Below are 13,434 nucleotides of genomic sequence, written 5' to 3' on the forward strand. Positions count from 1 at the left end.
ATCTACTGGAAGAGTACAGAGTTGCTCAAGATGAAAATAGTGGTAGTGGGGAACCTCTCCTTTCCTTAAGCTGTTTAGTTGAAGAAATAACAAATGAGAACATGAAATAATTTGAGAACAGGAACAACATATTTATACAACCTATGCATAAAAATGTCATTTTTGTTTATGATGAAATAATTTGTATGAATTTTTTTTTAAAGATTCATTTATTTATTCATGAGAGACACAGACTGAGAAAGAGGTGGAGACACAGGCGGAGGGAGAAGCAGGTTCCCCACAGATTCCCAGATTCCAGGATCATGACCTGAGCCAGAGGCAGGCGCCCAGTTGCTCAGCCACCCAGGCATCCCTGTATGAAATTTCTGTAAGCCATATTTTTTAAAGTGTGATGCAGTTAGTTTTAAACTAAGCTTCTAAGTACTGTGATGAGGTCGAATAAGGTAAAAAATACTATGGGTAGCATTTGGTCAGGGAAATCCCATGCCAGCTTGAAGGAAGCATGGTTGGAGAGGGCAGATTTTGGGAGCACCGCTGTTGTGCCAGATGCTGTGCGGGAGAGGGAGGGATAAATAGGCAAAGTCTACTAACGTTTTTGGCAGTTTTTTAAGGATAAAACCCTGTCTTCACCAATCCATTCTATGACTGTGACACTTATATTCGTTCTTGTTTGTGGACTTCCATCCCTAGCTGGAGGATACAGAGTCACACTAGCGTTCCAATTATTTTTGTTCACAAACATTATATTTGGCTGCCTCTGAGGAGTATAATTCTTTTTTTTTAATTGGAGTTCAGTTTGCCAACATATAGCATAACTCCCAGGGCTCATCCCGCCAAGTGCCCCCCCTCAGTGCCCATCACCCAGTCAGCCCATCCCGCCCCCCCCCCACCTCCCCTTCCACTACCCCTTGTTCATTTCCCAGAGTTAGGAGTCTCTCATGTTTTGTCACCCTCTCTGATATTTCCCACTCATTTTTTTCTCCTTTCCCCTTTATTCCCTTTCACTATTTTTTATATTCCCCAAATGAATGAGACCATATAATCTTTGTCCTCTGATTGACTTACTTCACTCAGCATAATACTAAGCAGAACCAACTCTAGCATCTCACAAAATAGTTGACCAAACTTCACGTTTCAAGCTCCTTAATTCATAGAAAAAATCAAAATGTTACTAGTAACATATTCATTGAAATAATTCTTTAGCAGTTTATCTGGTTTCTGGAAGAGACGACTTAATAATGCCTAGAATGTAAATTAAATGGTCGTTTTTACCGATCTTGTTTCTTTTTTTTTTTTTTTTAAGATTTTATTTATTCATGAGAGACACAGAGAGAGAGAGAGAGAGAGAGACAGAGACACAGGCAGAGGGAGAAGCAGGCTCCATGCAGGGAGCCTGACTTGATCCCGGGGGTCTCCAGGATGACGCCCTGGGCTGAAGGCAGTGCTAAACTGCTGAGCCACCCCGGCTGCCCACTGATCTTGTTTTAATTTATTTTGTTTTCTACTGTCAAAGCCTCTCTTCTCCCATGATAATATTTGTAAGACTGAATGGAAAAAGAGACTATAATATGCACAGGAGTCTTTGTGTCACGCTGTAAACTGAGGCAGTGTTGGGGACTTTCCTTTGGGAATTCATACCTTCTCAGAGGGCTGCTGTCTGTATATTAGACTCAGGAATATAAGAAATCCAAGTCTACGGAAAGATGTGGCAGAGCTGACGGGTTCACAGCTCAGTGGGCAGGTGTCCCCTGACTTGGGAGGGCGCGCAGCCTTGAACTCTGAGCCTGGATATGCTCCCTGGCCTCTTGAGTCAGGCATGTCCTGTCCTCAGGGGCAGCCCGCAGTGGGGGTGGGAGGTGGGGGAAGCCAAACCTGCAGGAGGATGTGTGGAAACAGCTGAGTGCCGGTATTACTGTGAGAGTGAATAGGAGCACGCATGGGTGTGGGGCTTGCCCATGAGAAGTCTGCAGACATTTGAGTGATGGGGAGTGGGGTGATGGGACTCCTCACACTGGCAGCAGCACAGCTCCCAGTTGACAAATGCCTTCTGATTCCTTAGGTACTAATCTGGCTTTTTCATGTAAATGAACTTTTCATTCAGTCAACATTTCTGCATTGTCTATGGAGGATCTACAAAAAGATTATACTAATCTAAATACTAACCCTAGTGAAACAATTAGGAAGGGTGACTTGTTAGGTAAACCTCACGCTAAGCATCCCAAAGATGAATAAAATGTATTACTTTTAATTACCCACTCCAGTTTTTGTTTCTTTGCTTTTTCCCCTTGGCATGGAGAATTGTGAGCTGCTTATCTGTGCTGGCCCATCTATGAATAGGCATTGTGCTGCTAATGATAATTTCATGATTTAATCAGAAGGGGCTGGTTTTAGATTTCTGATGAGGTAGTGAGAATTGGCATTTAACAAGTTAATTGGAATTGGAAAGAGCTATTAAAAGGCCATGAGAAGGTCTTTCATGAAACCCTTGAATATGCTTCAGTCTGAAGCTCTTATTAAATTATGCTAAGGGTGTTTTTCCTTTCACTTTAAATCACCCATTATGATCATCTAATCAACTTCCTGAATATTGCTGCCTATGAGATTATTATTAACTTCATAAATATTGGAATTTATATTTTTTCCCTCCAATTGTCAGTGAATTGCTGTTTGATAGAAGACAATAGCTTTTCTCGTCCCATTGGGACTAAACTGGAATCGGCTTTAGATTTTCTTTTTGAGTTTAAAACTTTCTTATTCTAGATATTGGTGCCCGTTTTGAGTGCTTAATTCCATTGCCTCTTGAAGGCACTGCTTCATTTCTTTTGAACAAACAGCTTTGCTGTGGTCACATGTTGCTCCTAAATCAGCTTGTTGTCACAGAGGAGCAGATGGATAGATGCCATGCTTGAATTTTTCTGCCCCTTTGCTACTAACTCAGAGAAAGCTGTTTATTTCACAGCCAGTCATGGGACAGACTAATTGTTTGTGTCAAAACAAATGATCAAATTAAATATTATTTTGAAGAACATTCAAAATAATATTAGGCCCAAGAATTTTATAAGAAATACTTCTTGTTGAAGTCTTAAGTACTTGTTTTGGACCTAGATTCAAAGGTTCCATCAACATTTTTTAAGAGACTTTATCAAGCAATGGATGGTGAATATGGACTCTCTTTCAAATCAATAAAGATCTTGAAAAGCAGTTTATCAGACATTTCTATAAGCATAGACTTGGTGCCACTTTTTTTTGGTAAGATTTTATTTATTTGATTGAGAAACAGAACACAAGCGAGGGGAGGGGCAGAAGGAGAGGGAGAAGTAGACTCCTCGCTGAGCAGGGGGCCCATGTGCAGTTCGATTCCAGGATCTCCGGATCATGGCCTGAGCCAAAATCAGATGCTTAACTGATTGAGCCACCCAGGCGCCCCTTGGTGCCACTTTTAAATTCAAGATTGTTGGTTGGATGAAGATTGGACAGCAGTCTCCATAAGCATCACACTGTGCAGACTGTCTGGCTGCAACCTTTTGTTCTCAACTCACCAGTCCCACAAAACCAAGCAGATCAAATCTGGTAGTTGAAAACTGTTGTATGTCTCCAGTATTATTTAAAGATTGAGTCTGGTTGGGACGGTTGACTCAAATTCCACTCTTCTTTGCTTAGAGACAGCCTGAAAATAGTTTGGCAAAATGGCCATTTTAGTTATTTTTGGAACTTCTTTTCAATGTTCTAACATGTATTTATGTATAAAGTTTTTTATGTGTTTATGTGTTAATCAAAGAATTAAAGTGTGTGTATACACACCTACAGATAGACATACTTGTCTTAATATAATAATGTTTCTGAAAAGTTCAGTATAAAAATTTTATACTTTAAAAACCACTTTAATAGGACAAGAGAACCTTACTATCTCAAAAATTACAATGTCTTGGGGTGCCTGGGTGGCTCAGTCGTTGAGCGTCTACCTTTGGCTTAGGTCATGATATCAGGGTCCTGGGATCTGGCTCCTGTCTCAGGCTACCCACAGGGAGCCTATTTCTCCCTCTGCTTATGTCTCTGCCTCTCTTTCTGCATCTGTCATGAAGAAATAAATAAAAGTAAAATAAAAATTAAAAAAGAATTACAATGCCTTATTCTATGTGATAAACATACTTTTTTTTAATATGTTATTTATTTATTCATGAGAGACACACAGAGAGAAAGGCAGAGACACAGGCAGAGGGAGAGGCAGGCTCCATGCAAGGGAGCCCAATGTGGGACTCGATCCCGGGTCTCCAGGATCACGCCCTAGACCGAAGGCAGATGCTTAACTGCTGAGCCACCCAGGCATCCCTGAACATACTTTTCTAATGTAAAATTCAAGATAGTAAAGGTAAAATAAGTCTCCCAACATGAAAACTTTTCCAATATTTTGATATATTTATTTTGCAAATGTAATAAAACATTAGAGGACAATTTTGAGAAGGTATTTTTAAAGAAAACAATAGCTCCTTATTTCTTGGCTTTAAACAATTGAACATTCAAACAGTGAGCTCTTTCTACATATACAACATATGAAATATTTTCTCCTAGAGTCTATAGTTGGTGTTTTGGACATTCATGAACTCTCTTAACATAGCAGGTTCTTGAGGGCACTGGATACCTGCAGAGGGCTTTTAACTTAGGGCTTTTTTAGGTTGACATTGATCTAATATTTGAAATATACTTATTGGCATTGAATAGATAGATAAATGTGAAGGTAAGTAGTTGGAGAACTAATCCCATCTTTGTTCTTGTTCTCCATTTGCACCTTTGCACTGGATTACAGTGTCTGGGTACATGTGTAGATACGGTTTCCCCTCAATTGCTTATTAGTTTCTGAGGGCATGTATTTGTATCTTACTTTTAATTTTTAATGGACATAAAATATAAAAACAAGTCTAATCATATTTGGGAAATAAGTAGTCACAGGAAGAAGAGAGAAGCAAACACTACAAGAAAAGTATAAGGATGGTGGGAAAGCAAGTGAAAACTTAAGGCCAGCTGTTGTCTATAAAAGGTAGTAGAAATGAAACTTCTCATTCTACAGAATTTCAATCACAGAAGCATACTGGAAAAAGACATAAAAAAGTCTTGAAGAAAGCCATCTCAAATCAGACTTGCCACTCAGAAAGGTAACGCAGGTGCCTAACGAGGTCACCTGGGTCTCAGACCCCAAATATTTTTCCACATCATTGGTGTGATAGGTCAGGAGGTGGATGGTTTTTCCGATTTGGGCAGAAAGTAAGAAGGCTGCCCAAGTTGTATAGCCCTCCCAGTAGAAAGTACTGGTTGGAAACTGGGGTGAAATGAGAGCAGAGGTAGGGAGTTAGAATTAAATGTTGGAACAGAGGAGCAGAGGGTTTTTAGACATGTCTTCTTGAGAACACTGGAGTCCTAAAAGTCTCTGCTTTTGCAGCTCCCTCTGGTCAGGCCAGTGTAGTTTGCAGATGCATGTTGGGAAGCATGAGGAACCTTTATTACGTGGAGAGAACCATGGCCTGGGAACAGTGGAGAGGCTCCCTGGGATCCTGTATGAGCTGACTTGAATCATGTAGGCAGCTTGCTGTGTACCGTGTACTTACTGCCTCTGCTACCCCTTCACCGAGCTAGGTTCCCCCAGAGTAAGGTATACACTGGGAATCAACATGGTTTACTACCTCCTCCAAACTCTGTTCAGTGCTTTCTACAGATTAGGAAAATAATGCACTTAAAGGGAATGGGTTGAAGTGCATTCTGTTTCTGGGGGAAAAACACAACATCAGAATAATGGATCTTTGTTCTAAAAACTATCCTTTTCATATGTCTTACACATTTTCCAAATATTTAAGAACTCAAGAAATGCATACTTTGTAATGGAAGAACATTTAATAGGCTCTGTGGGGCAAGTTTAAATTATATATCTATGCCTAGTGTTTACAAAACTCTTTAGATTCCTGGATTCTCTATGAGAAGGTGTTTTGAACAAGTAAAATTAAAGCCTTGGAAAAGAAATTGTTCATGCACAAGCAGAGAGCCTATCATTTCCTTGCCTTTGATAAGATGGGCAGATCATTTGGCAGTTATTATAAGTGTCTCTTCTTATAAACTCTACTTGTTGTCATGTAGTTGGAAATAGAATGAAGATGATAAACACTTGCAAGAGCTATGAATCCTTTTGTTCAATGCAAGCTAGTTCTGGTATCTTTTTCATATATATGATTTTCCTAGGCCAGTAGTTTCTTGTTTACCTGTCTGGGAACCAAGCTCAGAATCACAGTATACTCTGGTTGGGTCTTTGTGGTCCTGCTCCAGAGTTCTTGTATTAAGTGGAGATTCTAAAAAGCACTTCCATAAATACAGTGGACTGAGATTGCCAGATTTCTTAGGTGAAAAAGATGATTACTGTTTAAAAGATTGAGACCTCAGATCACCATTCTTCCCACTGTCATAATTGACTTAGTGCTGATGCATTGCAGATCTTGTCTCTGTTTATTCAGTTGTGCTTTTTGCCAGCAAAGAGGCCTGGACAAGAGGGTAATAGGAGACTGTCTTCATAGAGCTGCTGCTAAGCCCTCAACTGCCCCCTAACAAGGGCAGTTAAGGATATAGTGTTTCAGGTAGTCCATTCTGCTTGCTCTGAGTTTGCTGGTTGAAAAAAGGCAAGCTCTAGACACAAAGCAAGGTCTAGTCGCTTGAGCTAATAGGGATAAGCATGAGTGCATGCATATGCTCAGCAGCAAGCTATTTTACATCCTTTCTTAACATTTTTTTTATGTTTGTTAAACAAAAAGATGCATCTGCTTACTTCTCGGTTGTAGAGAAAGTAGTGTTGGATATCTACCAGGTTTACTTACAACAGTCTCATGGAATTACCTTTCTAGTGTTTGTATGGGAAAATATTTTATATAATTTCCATTAAGTTTTGGGGAGATGCTTCCTCCATCATGGTCTGATAGAAGATATCTTTGTGTGAATAGCTTATTTAAAAGGATTGTTGATGGTCCTGATGTATGGAAGTAATGGAATGATGGCAGTGAAGGTGATGTTTCAGGTTATTTCTCGCACCAAGGGGGGTCTTCAGGGCTCTGGAATTTTGACTGGCGACTTTGGTGCCTGGGCTGCCTTCCTTTGTGTCTCTGGCTGCTGAATGACAGTCCTCAGCTCCGGCATTGGGGCAGTCTCCTCCAAATCTTTAGGCGTGATTTGTCCTTTCAATCTGTGTTCTCACAGAACCCATGCTTATCATTTTATAGTTGTGTTTGCTTGTCGGGCCCTCTTTTTTTTTGGGGGGGGGGTCCTCTTATATTGTCTGCCACTGTGTCTTTTTTATTAGATTTTATGTATTTATGTATTTATTTATTTATTTGAGGCTGATCTGGGACTTGATCTCAGGATCCTGAGATCATGACCTGAGCCAAAACCAAGAATCGGGTGCTTAACCAGCTGAGCCACCTAGGAGCCCTTGTGTCTTAATCATTTCTGTACTTTTAGTGCTGAGCCCGGTGTAAGTTCTGTATTTGTTAAATGAATTATTAAATAGCTAAAGCCCGCAAAAGTCCAAGAGATACGAAATGAATATGGGGGTCTCTCCTCCTCCTCTGACATTCTCACACTTGTATTTTTATTTTTCCTTCCTGTTAAGGAAAGACTCAAAAAGTTGTATTTGTGCTAGCCACCAGGAAACCCATTCGCCCATTCGAGAAAGAGACAGACAAGGATACAGATGTTGGTACTATGCATCAGTGATACAGTGATGTGCGCAAGGGGTTCGGGGAGGCCAGAGGAGGGACCCCCCAGTCTAGCCCGAGGGTCCAGAGAAGATTGTTTGGAGTGGATGGTGCCTGAGGGAAGAGGATCATTGGCTGTGATGTGGAGAAGCCATTGTCCAGAAGAGGTGGAGACACACCAATCCTGTACTTCCTACATATACTGAGGTCAAGGAAGAAGAGGGTCTAAGCAAGGCAGGGAGCTGAATGTGGGAAGGAGGGGCCAGATCCAACAATGTGAGAGATAGAGTCAACTGACTTTGGTGCTGAATAGATTTGAAAAATGGGAATCATGGTAAGTGTTAGGTTTGTTATATGAATTTCTGCCATTTCTGGAAAAACTAAGTGTGGTTCCCATGGTGGATATGACTTTAAAGCCCTGTGAGAAAGCCAGAAGATCTCAATAAGTTTTGATTTAGAAAAGGAAGACCAGGAGTGCCTGGGTGACTCAGTTGAGTCTGCTTTTGGCTCAGGTCATGATCTCAGAGTCTGGGATCCAGTCCCACATTGGGCTCCTTGCTTAGAGGGGAGTCTGCTTCTCCCTTTGCCTCTGCCCTCGGCTTGTGCTCTCTCTCTGTCTCAGGTTAATAAATAAAATCTTTAAAAAAAAAAAAAGAAGAAGAAGAAAAAGAAAAACAAGGGGTACCTGGGTGGCTCATTCGGTTAAGCATCCGATTCTTGGTCTCAGCTCAGGTCTTGAATCTCAGGGTCATGGGTTCAAGTCCCATGATGGGCTCTACCCTGGGTGTGGAGCCTATCTAAAAAACAAAAAAGAGAAAACAATTACTTTGGACCTTTGTGTATCTTGAAGGATGCATTGAAGGATGAGTCTTTGAATTCCTTACAACCCAAAGGTCTCTGAAAGTATGGTAAGTATAGACTGTGGGAGTGAAAACACCCTGTAGAGAATTAATCTGGGGAAGCACAGAACATCCAGACATACACTTCAAGTCATAATTTTGCAAAATGTAAATGCTGTAGTGTTGTAAGGTGAGCAGAATCAAGGACAAGCCTGCCTTGCAGTCCTCACTCTATCATTTCTTACTATGCAAGCTTAGGGAAGTTATGTAACCTCTTAAAGGCTGCCTGGGACAGATGGCTAGGACTCCTTCATGAAGTTGGTATGGGGATTGAAGGACATGGGGTATGGAAAGCCTGTAGCTCAGAGCTTGGCCTGTGAGGTCTCTTTGTCATTGTCAGTTGCAGTATAAGATTATCACCTCACTTTATTGGGCCATTTTCTGGTGTCCAGAAAAAATGTGAATATTAAAACCACTGCATTATCCTAGTGATCTTTTCCACTGTTGCTTCTGTGAGAGGGCCTGGAGAAGACTCTGTAGTGAGAACCCTGCTGTCTCCCTAGTACATTCTTTCCTTGTATGTTGGATCCTCTCTTCCCAATGGTCAAGTGGATTTTGGTGTTTGTCACAGGCCTGTCCCTGTCCCAGTGAGGAAGGTATGGGGGATGATAGAGCACACACCAAAGAAACTTTAAGTAGACCGGTTATTTATATAGATTATGTGTTTCTTCTTTTAAAAACATCTGGGGTGGGGGGAGTGGGATCCCTGGGTGGCTCAGCGGTTTAGCACCTGCCTTCAGCCCTGGGTGTGATCCTGGAGTCCCTGGATCGAGTCCCTGGATCGAGTCCCGCATCGGGCTCCCTGCATGGAGCCTGCTTCTCCCTCTGCCTCTGTGTGTGTGTGTGTGTGTGTGTGTCTCTCATGAATAAATAAATTTTAAAAATCTTATAAATAAATAAATAAATAAATAAATAAATAAATAAATAAACAAACAAATAAAAAACAACTGGGGGGAGGGAGAGGGGGGCATTCCAATAAATCAGATTTATTTATATTTTAAATATATCCAGATAAGCAGCGGGTCCTGTGATGATATTTTAGAATTTTATCCTCACGCTAATATAATTTTTGTTGGAATTTAAAAAGTAAACTGGAAAATTATTGCTCAAAAGATACTGTTTTCTAGCATTGAAACTTTAAGTTTTTAATGTGTAGGGTTGTTTTCCAAGAAGTTGAAATGTGTTTATTCCTGGTTGTCCAGTGGTTTACTCTTATCTGATAGGTCTTGGATAATTTTAAACAGCAGTTTAAGTTTGCACTGGCCATATACAAATTTTGAAGCCATTTCAGCATTTTTTCTTTTGGAGAAAACCAAACATTTACAATGATCCCGACCCCCCCCCCCCAAATTAAGATTAACCCTAGCGTTATTCATTTTAATTAGTCCCATTTTATCATAGGTATAATACCACACACAACTTTTAATCTAAATTGACTTTTTATGCTTGAAGTAACATTTGAATGGATAACACACATAATTAGGACAGAATTTTGTATAATACAGTTGAGTAAAAGCCACATGTACTTTTAAAGAAAAAAAAACTTATTAAATGATTAGAGGAAGTATCCAGATTTTTCTTTTGCTGTGATTACTACCAGCTTTGCTGGTGCTGTACAGTGATAACTTGAATAAGAAACCTATTTTCCGGGATCCCTGGGTGGCGCAGCGGTTTGGCGCCTGCCTTTGGCCCGGGGCGTGATCCTGGAGATCCGGGATCGAATCCCACGTCAGGCTCCTGGTGCATGGAGCCTGCTTCTCCCTCTGCCTGTGTCTCTGCCTCTCTCTCTCACTGTGTTCCTATCATAAATAAATAAAAATTAAAAAAAAAAAAGAAACCTATTTTCCTCTCTCTTCTGTCCTCCATGCCCAATAGAAAGTTACAGGTATTACAAAGATTAATGTTTATATAGCTGTTCTTTGAGACTGAAGATAAAAGTAGCATTTGAAACACATAATTAATATTCCTGATGTAGAGTTAGCACCAAGCTAATTACTCATGCCTGTTGGCACGATATTTAGCTTAGTGAGCACATACTTTTCCAAGAACTATTAGGATTTCTAGTGAAGCTGCAGTCATAGGGAGCTTTGTCGAAATCATTCAAGTATGTGTTTAAAAAAAGCTGCCTGTCAGTGCGCAATGGAAATGCCAAAGCACAAATCAGTAGCATATTCTCCTTGACCACTGGGGAAAACAACCACAGGCAAATTTAAAGCACATTTGCACAGTGCGAGCCCAGGACTGATTTCAGATCTTGGCTGACATCAGGGTTTTGTTCAGAAAGAGCATGCCGTACTGTTTTCCTAGTGCCACTTACTGCCCAACTTCACTATCACCAGGCGCTGGGTAGAAGAGAGTAGCTCCAGTGTGCTGACATTCACTGTTTTCCTAGATGTGGTTTCTCCCCTGTTTAGGACACATTGAAAAAGCTTATATGTTGGTCAGTTTAGCCGTTGGTATATATTGTAGAATTTTTCTACATTTTTTGCTGTAATATTTACACATTTTATCAATCTGTAATTTAAGCCTGGATTTGAAATAGTGTCACCTTTTCTTTGATGGAAAAATAATTCCTTATAGGCTTTTTAAAAGATTTTATTTATTTATTTGATAGAGAGAGGTAGAGAGTGCAAATGGGAGCAGGGTGAGGAGCAGAGAGAGGAGAAGCAGACTCTGTGGTGAGTGGGGAGCCTGACTCGGGACTTGATCTCAAGACCTTGACATCATGACCTGAGCTGAAACCGAGAGTCAGACACTTAACTGACTGAGCCACCCAGGAATCCCAATAATTCCTTATCTAATAATAGTAGACTGAGAAATGGACCCTGAGAGCAGCTTATTATAGGACCAAGGGAAAAAAGAGCAGGAATAATAAACTGACTAAATTTTTTAAGTCTGGGCCACTGGGAATTGGAAAGAAATTTTCTCCCTATTCCATATTTCCCCCAATCTCCCCTGTACGAACACTCTTTCCCCCATATAAAAATGCTAATTCCCGAGGTAGGTCTTAAATAGCAGCCTCATGGAAACTCTGAGCTGTTTGGAGGATAAGGCGATATTATATGTATGTGTGGCATCAGGGATGCCACTCCCATTTGGAGTGGGGGCAGGGGCATCCCACTCTTGATTGGAGCTCAGGTCATGATCTCATGGGTCATGTGATCAAGCTCAGCAGAGAGTCTACTTGTATAGACTCCTATATAAGCTCCATAAAACTTATATAGGAGCTTATATAAGCTTATATGCCTATATAAGCTCCATGAAGTCTGGAACACTGTCCTGATTAGTCATCTCTGTATATCCCTGGGTTCTAGCATGTATGGCATGTATTAGTCAGCCATTTAATACTTGTTAAATGAGTAAATAAAAGAAAGATTTCCTGATTTCTCATCTGGACTTCAATAGTTGCTTTTCTCCTTTTGAAATCAATGAGAAGGAAAAAAAAAAATCCCAAAGTAGAGGCTCTTGTAAAAGCTGCAGGAGGAAAAAGTTTGGATGATTGTTCTCCTTGGCACTCCTGGTACTGGCTGAAAATAAGCAATGTGTTCTATACTCTCATCTAGTGACACATCTGGTCTACCTGCACATAGGACGTGACTGCACCTGCTTGTGCATCTTGAGTTTAATTTTTATTATAAAAACTCAATCTGGGGATCCCTGGGTGGCGCAGCGGTTTGGCGCCTGCCTTTGGCCCAGGGCGCGATCCTGGAGACCCGGGATTGAATCCCACATCAGGCTCCCGGTACATGGAGCCTGCTTCTCCCTCTGCCTGCGTCTCTGCCCCTCTCTCTCTCTCTCTCTGTATGACTATCATAAAAAAAAAAAAAAAAAATTAAAAAAAAAAAAACCTCAATCTGGCAAAGTAGGGTTTCAACACTGCCAGGATTAAAGGTTACATAAATAGCAATGATAAGGTCCACTCCAGACCCCACATGAAGACTTAAATAAAGCCCATCCCTTAGAACCACCACCTGTTAATCAAACACTCTTCAATTCCAACTGACTAGTCTTACAGCAAGTAAATGTTTAAATTCAAAGTTTTTTAAAGATTCTATTTATTTTTATTTGAGAGAGCGAGAGAGCATGAGCACATGCAAGCAGGGCAGGACGCAGTAGGAGAGGGAGAGACAGATCCCAAGCAGACTCTGCGCTGAGCATGGAGCTTGATATGGGGCTCAATTCTAGAACCATGAGATCAAGACCTGAGCAGAACCCAACAGGCCAATCAATGATCAACCAACGGAGCCACTAAACTTAAATGTAAATAAAAGTATCATTTCTTTTTTTTTTTTTAATTTTTATTTATTTATGATAGTCACACACAGAGAGAGAGAGAGAGAGAGAAAGAGAGGCAGAGACATAGGCAGAGGGAGAAGCAGGCTCCATGCACCGGGAGCCCGACATGGGATTAGATCCCGGGTCTCCGGGATCGCGCCCTGGGCCAAAGGCAGGCGCCAAACCGCTGCGCCACCCAGGGTTCCCAAAGTATCATTTCTTATTTGTTTGGGGCACTGACTTTCTAAGGTCTCATCAGAAAAGAGAAGTTAGAACAACCACTGGCTTGGAAGAATAAACATCATGCTCTTGCTCCTTTACGGATTCCTTCGATCCATGAGTTGATTTAATTTCTGCCACATTCAGTGCAGACTGTCTCCATCCAAGGGAAGAGCAGTACAGATTTTCAGTAGGAAATACACATCTGACAAAGCCCAGAACTGCCACAGAAATGTAACCCCATGTAACAAAGACACACATGCACACACAATCCTTCCGAGTTCTCAATTTCTTATTCCTTCCGGCTTAAAAGTTGA

General features: G+C 40.9%; 1 protein-coding gene across 1 annotated transcript in view; it reads left to right on the forward strand.

The window, feature by feature from the left end:
- The window catches only part of SMYD3 (SET and MYND domain containing 3), a 703,487-nt gene that overhangs the window by 394,415 nt on the left and 295,638 nt on the right, over nucleotides 1–13,434 (forward strand). The gene's annotated exons all lie outside the window — the stretch shown is intronic.

The sequence above is a fragment of the Vulpes lagopus genome, chromosome 1, assembly GCF_018345385.1.
Source record: "Vulpes lagopus strain Blue_001 chromosome 1, ASM1834538v1, whole genome shotgun sequence".
Lineage (NCBI taxonomy): Eukaryota > Metazoa > Chordata > Mammalia > Carnivora > Canidae > Vulpes > Vulpes lagopus.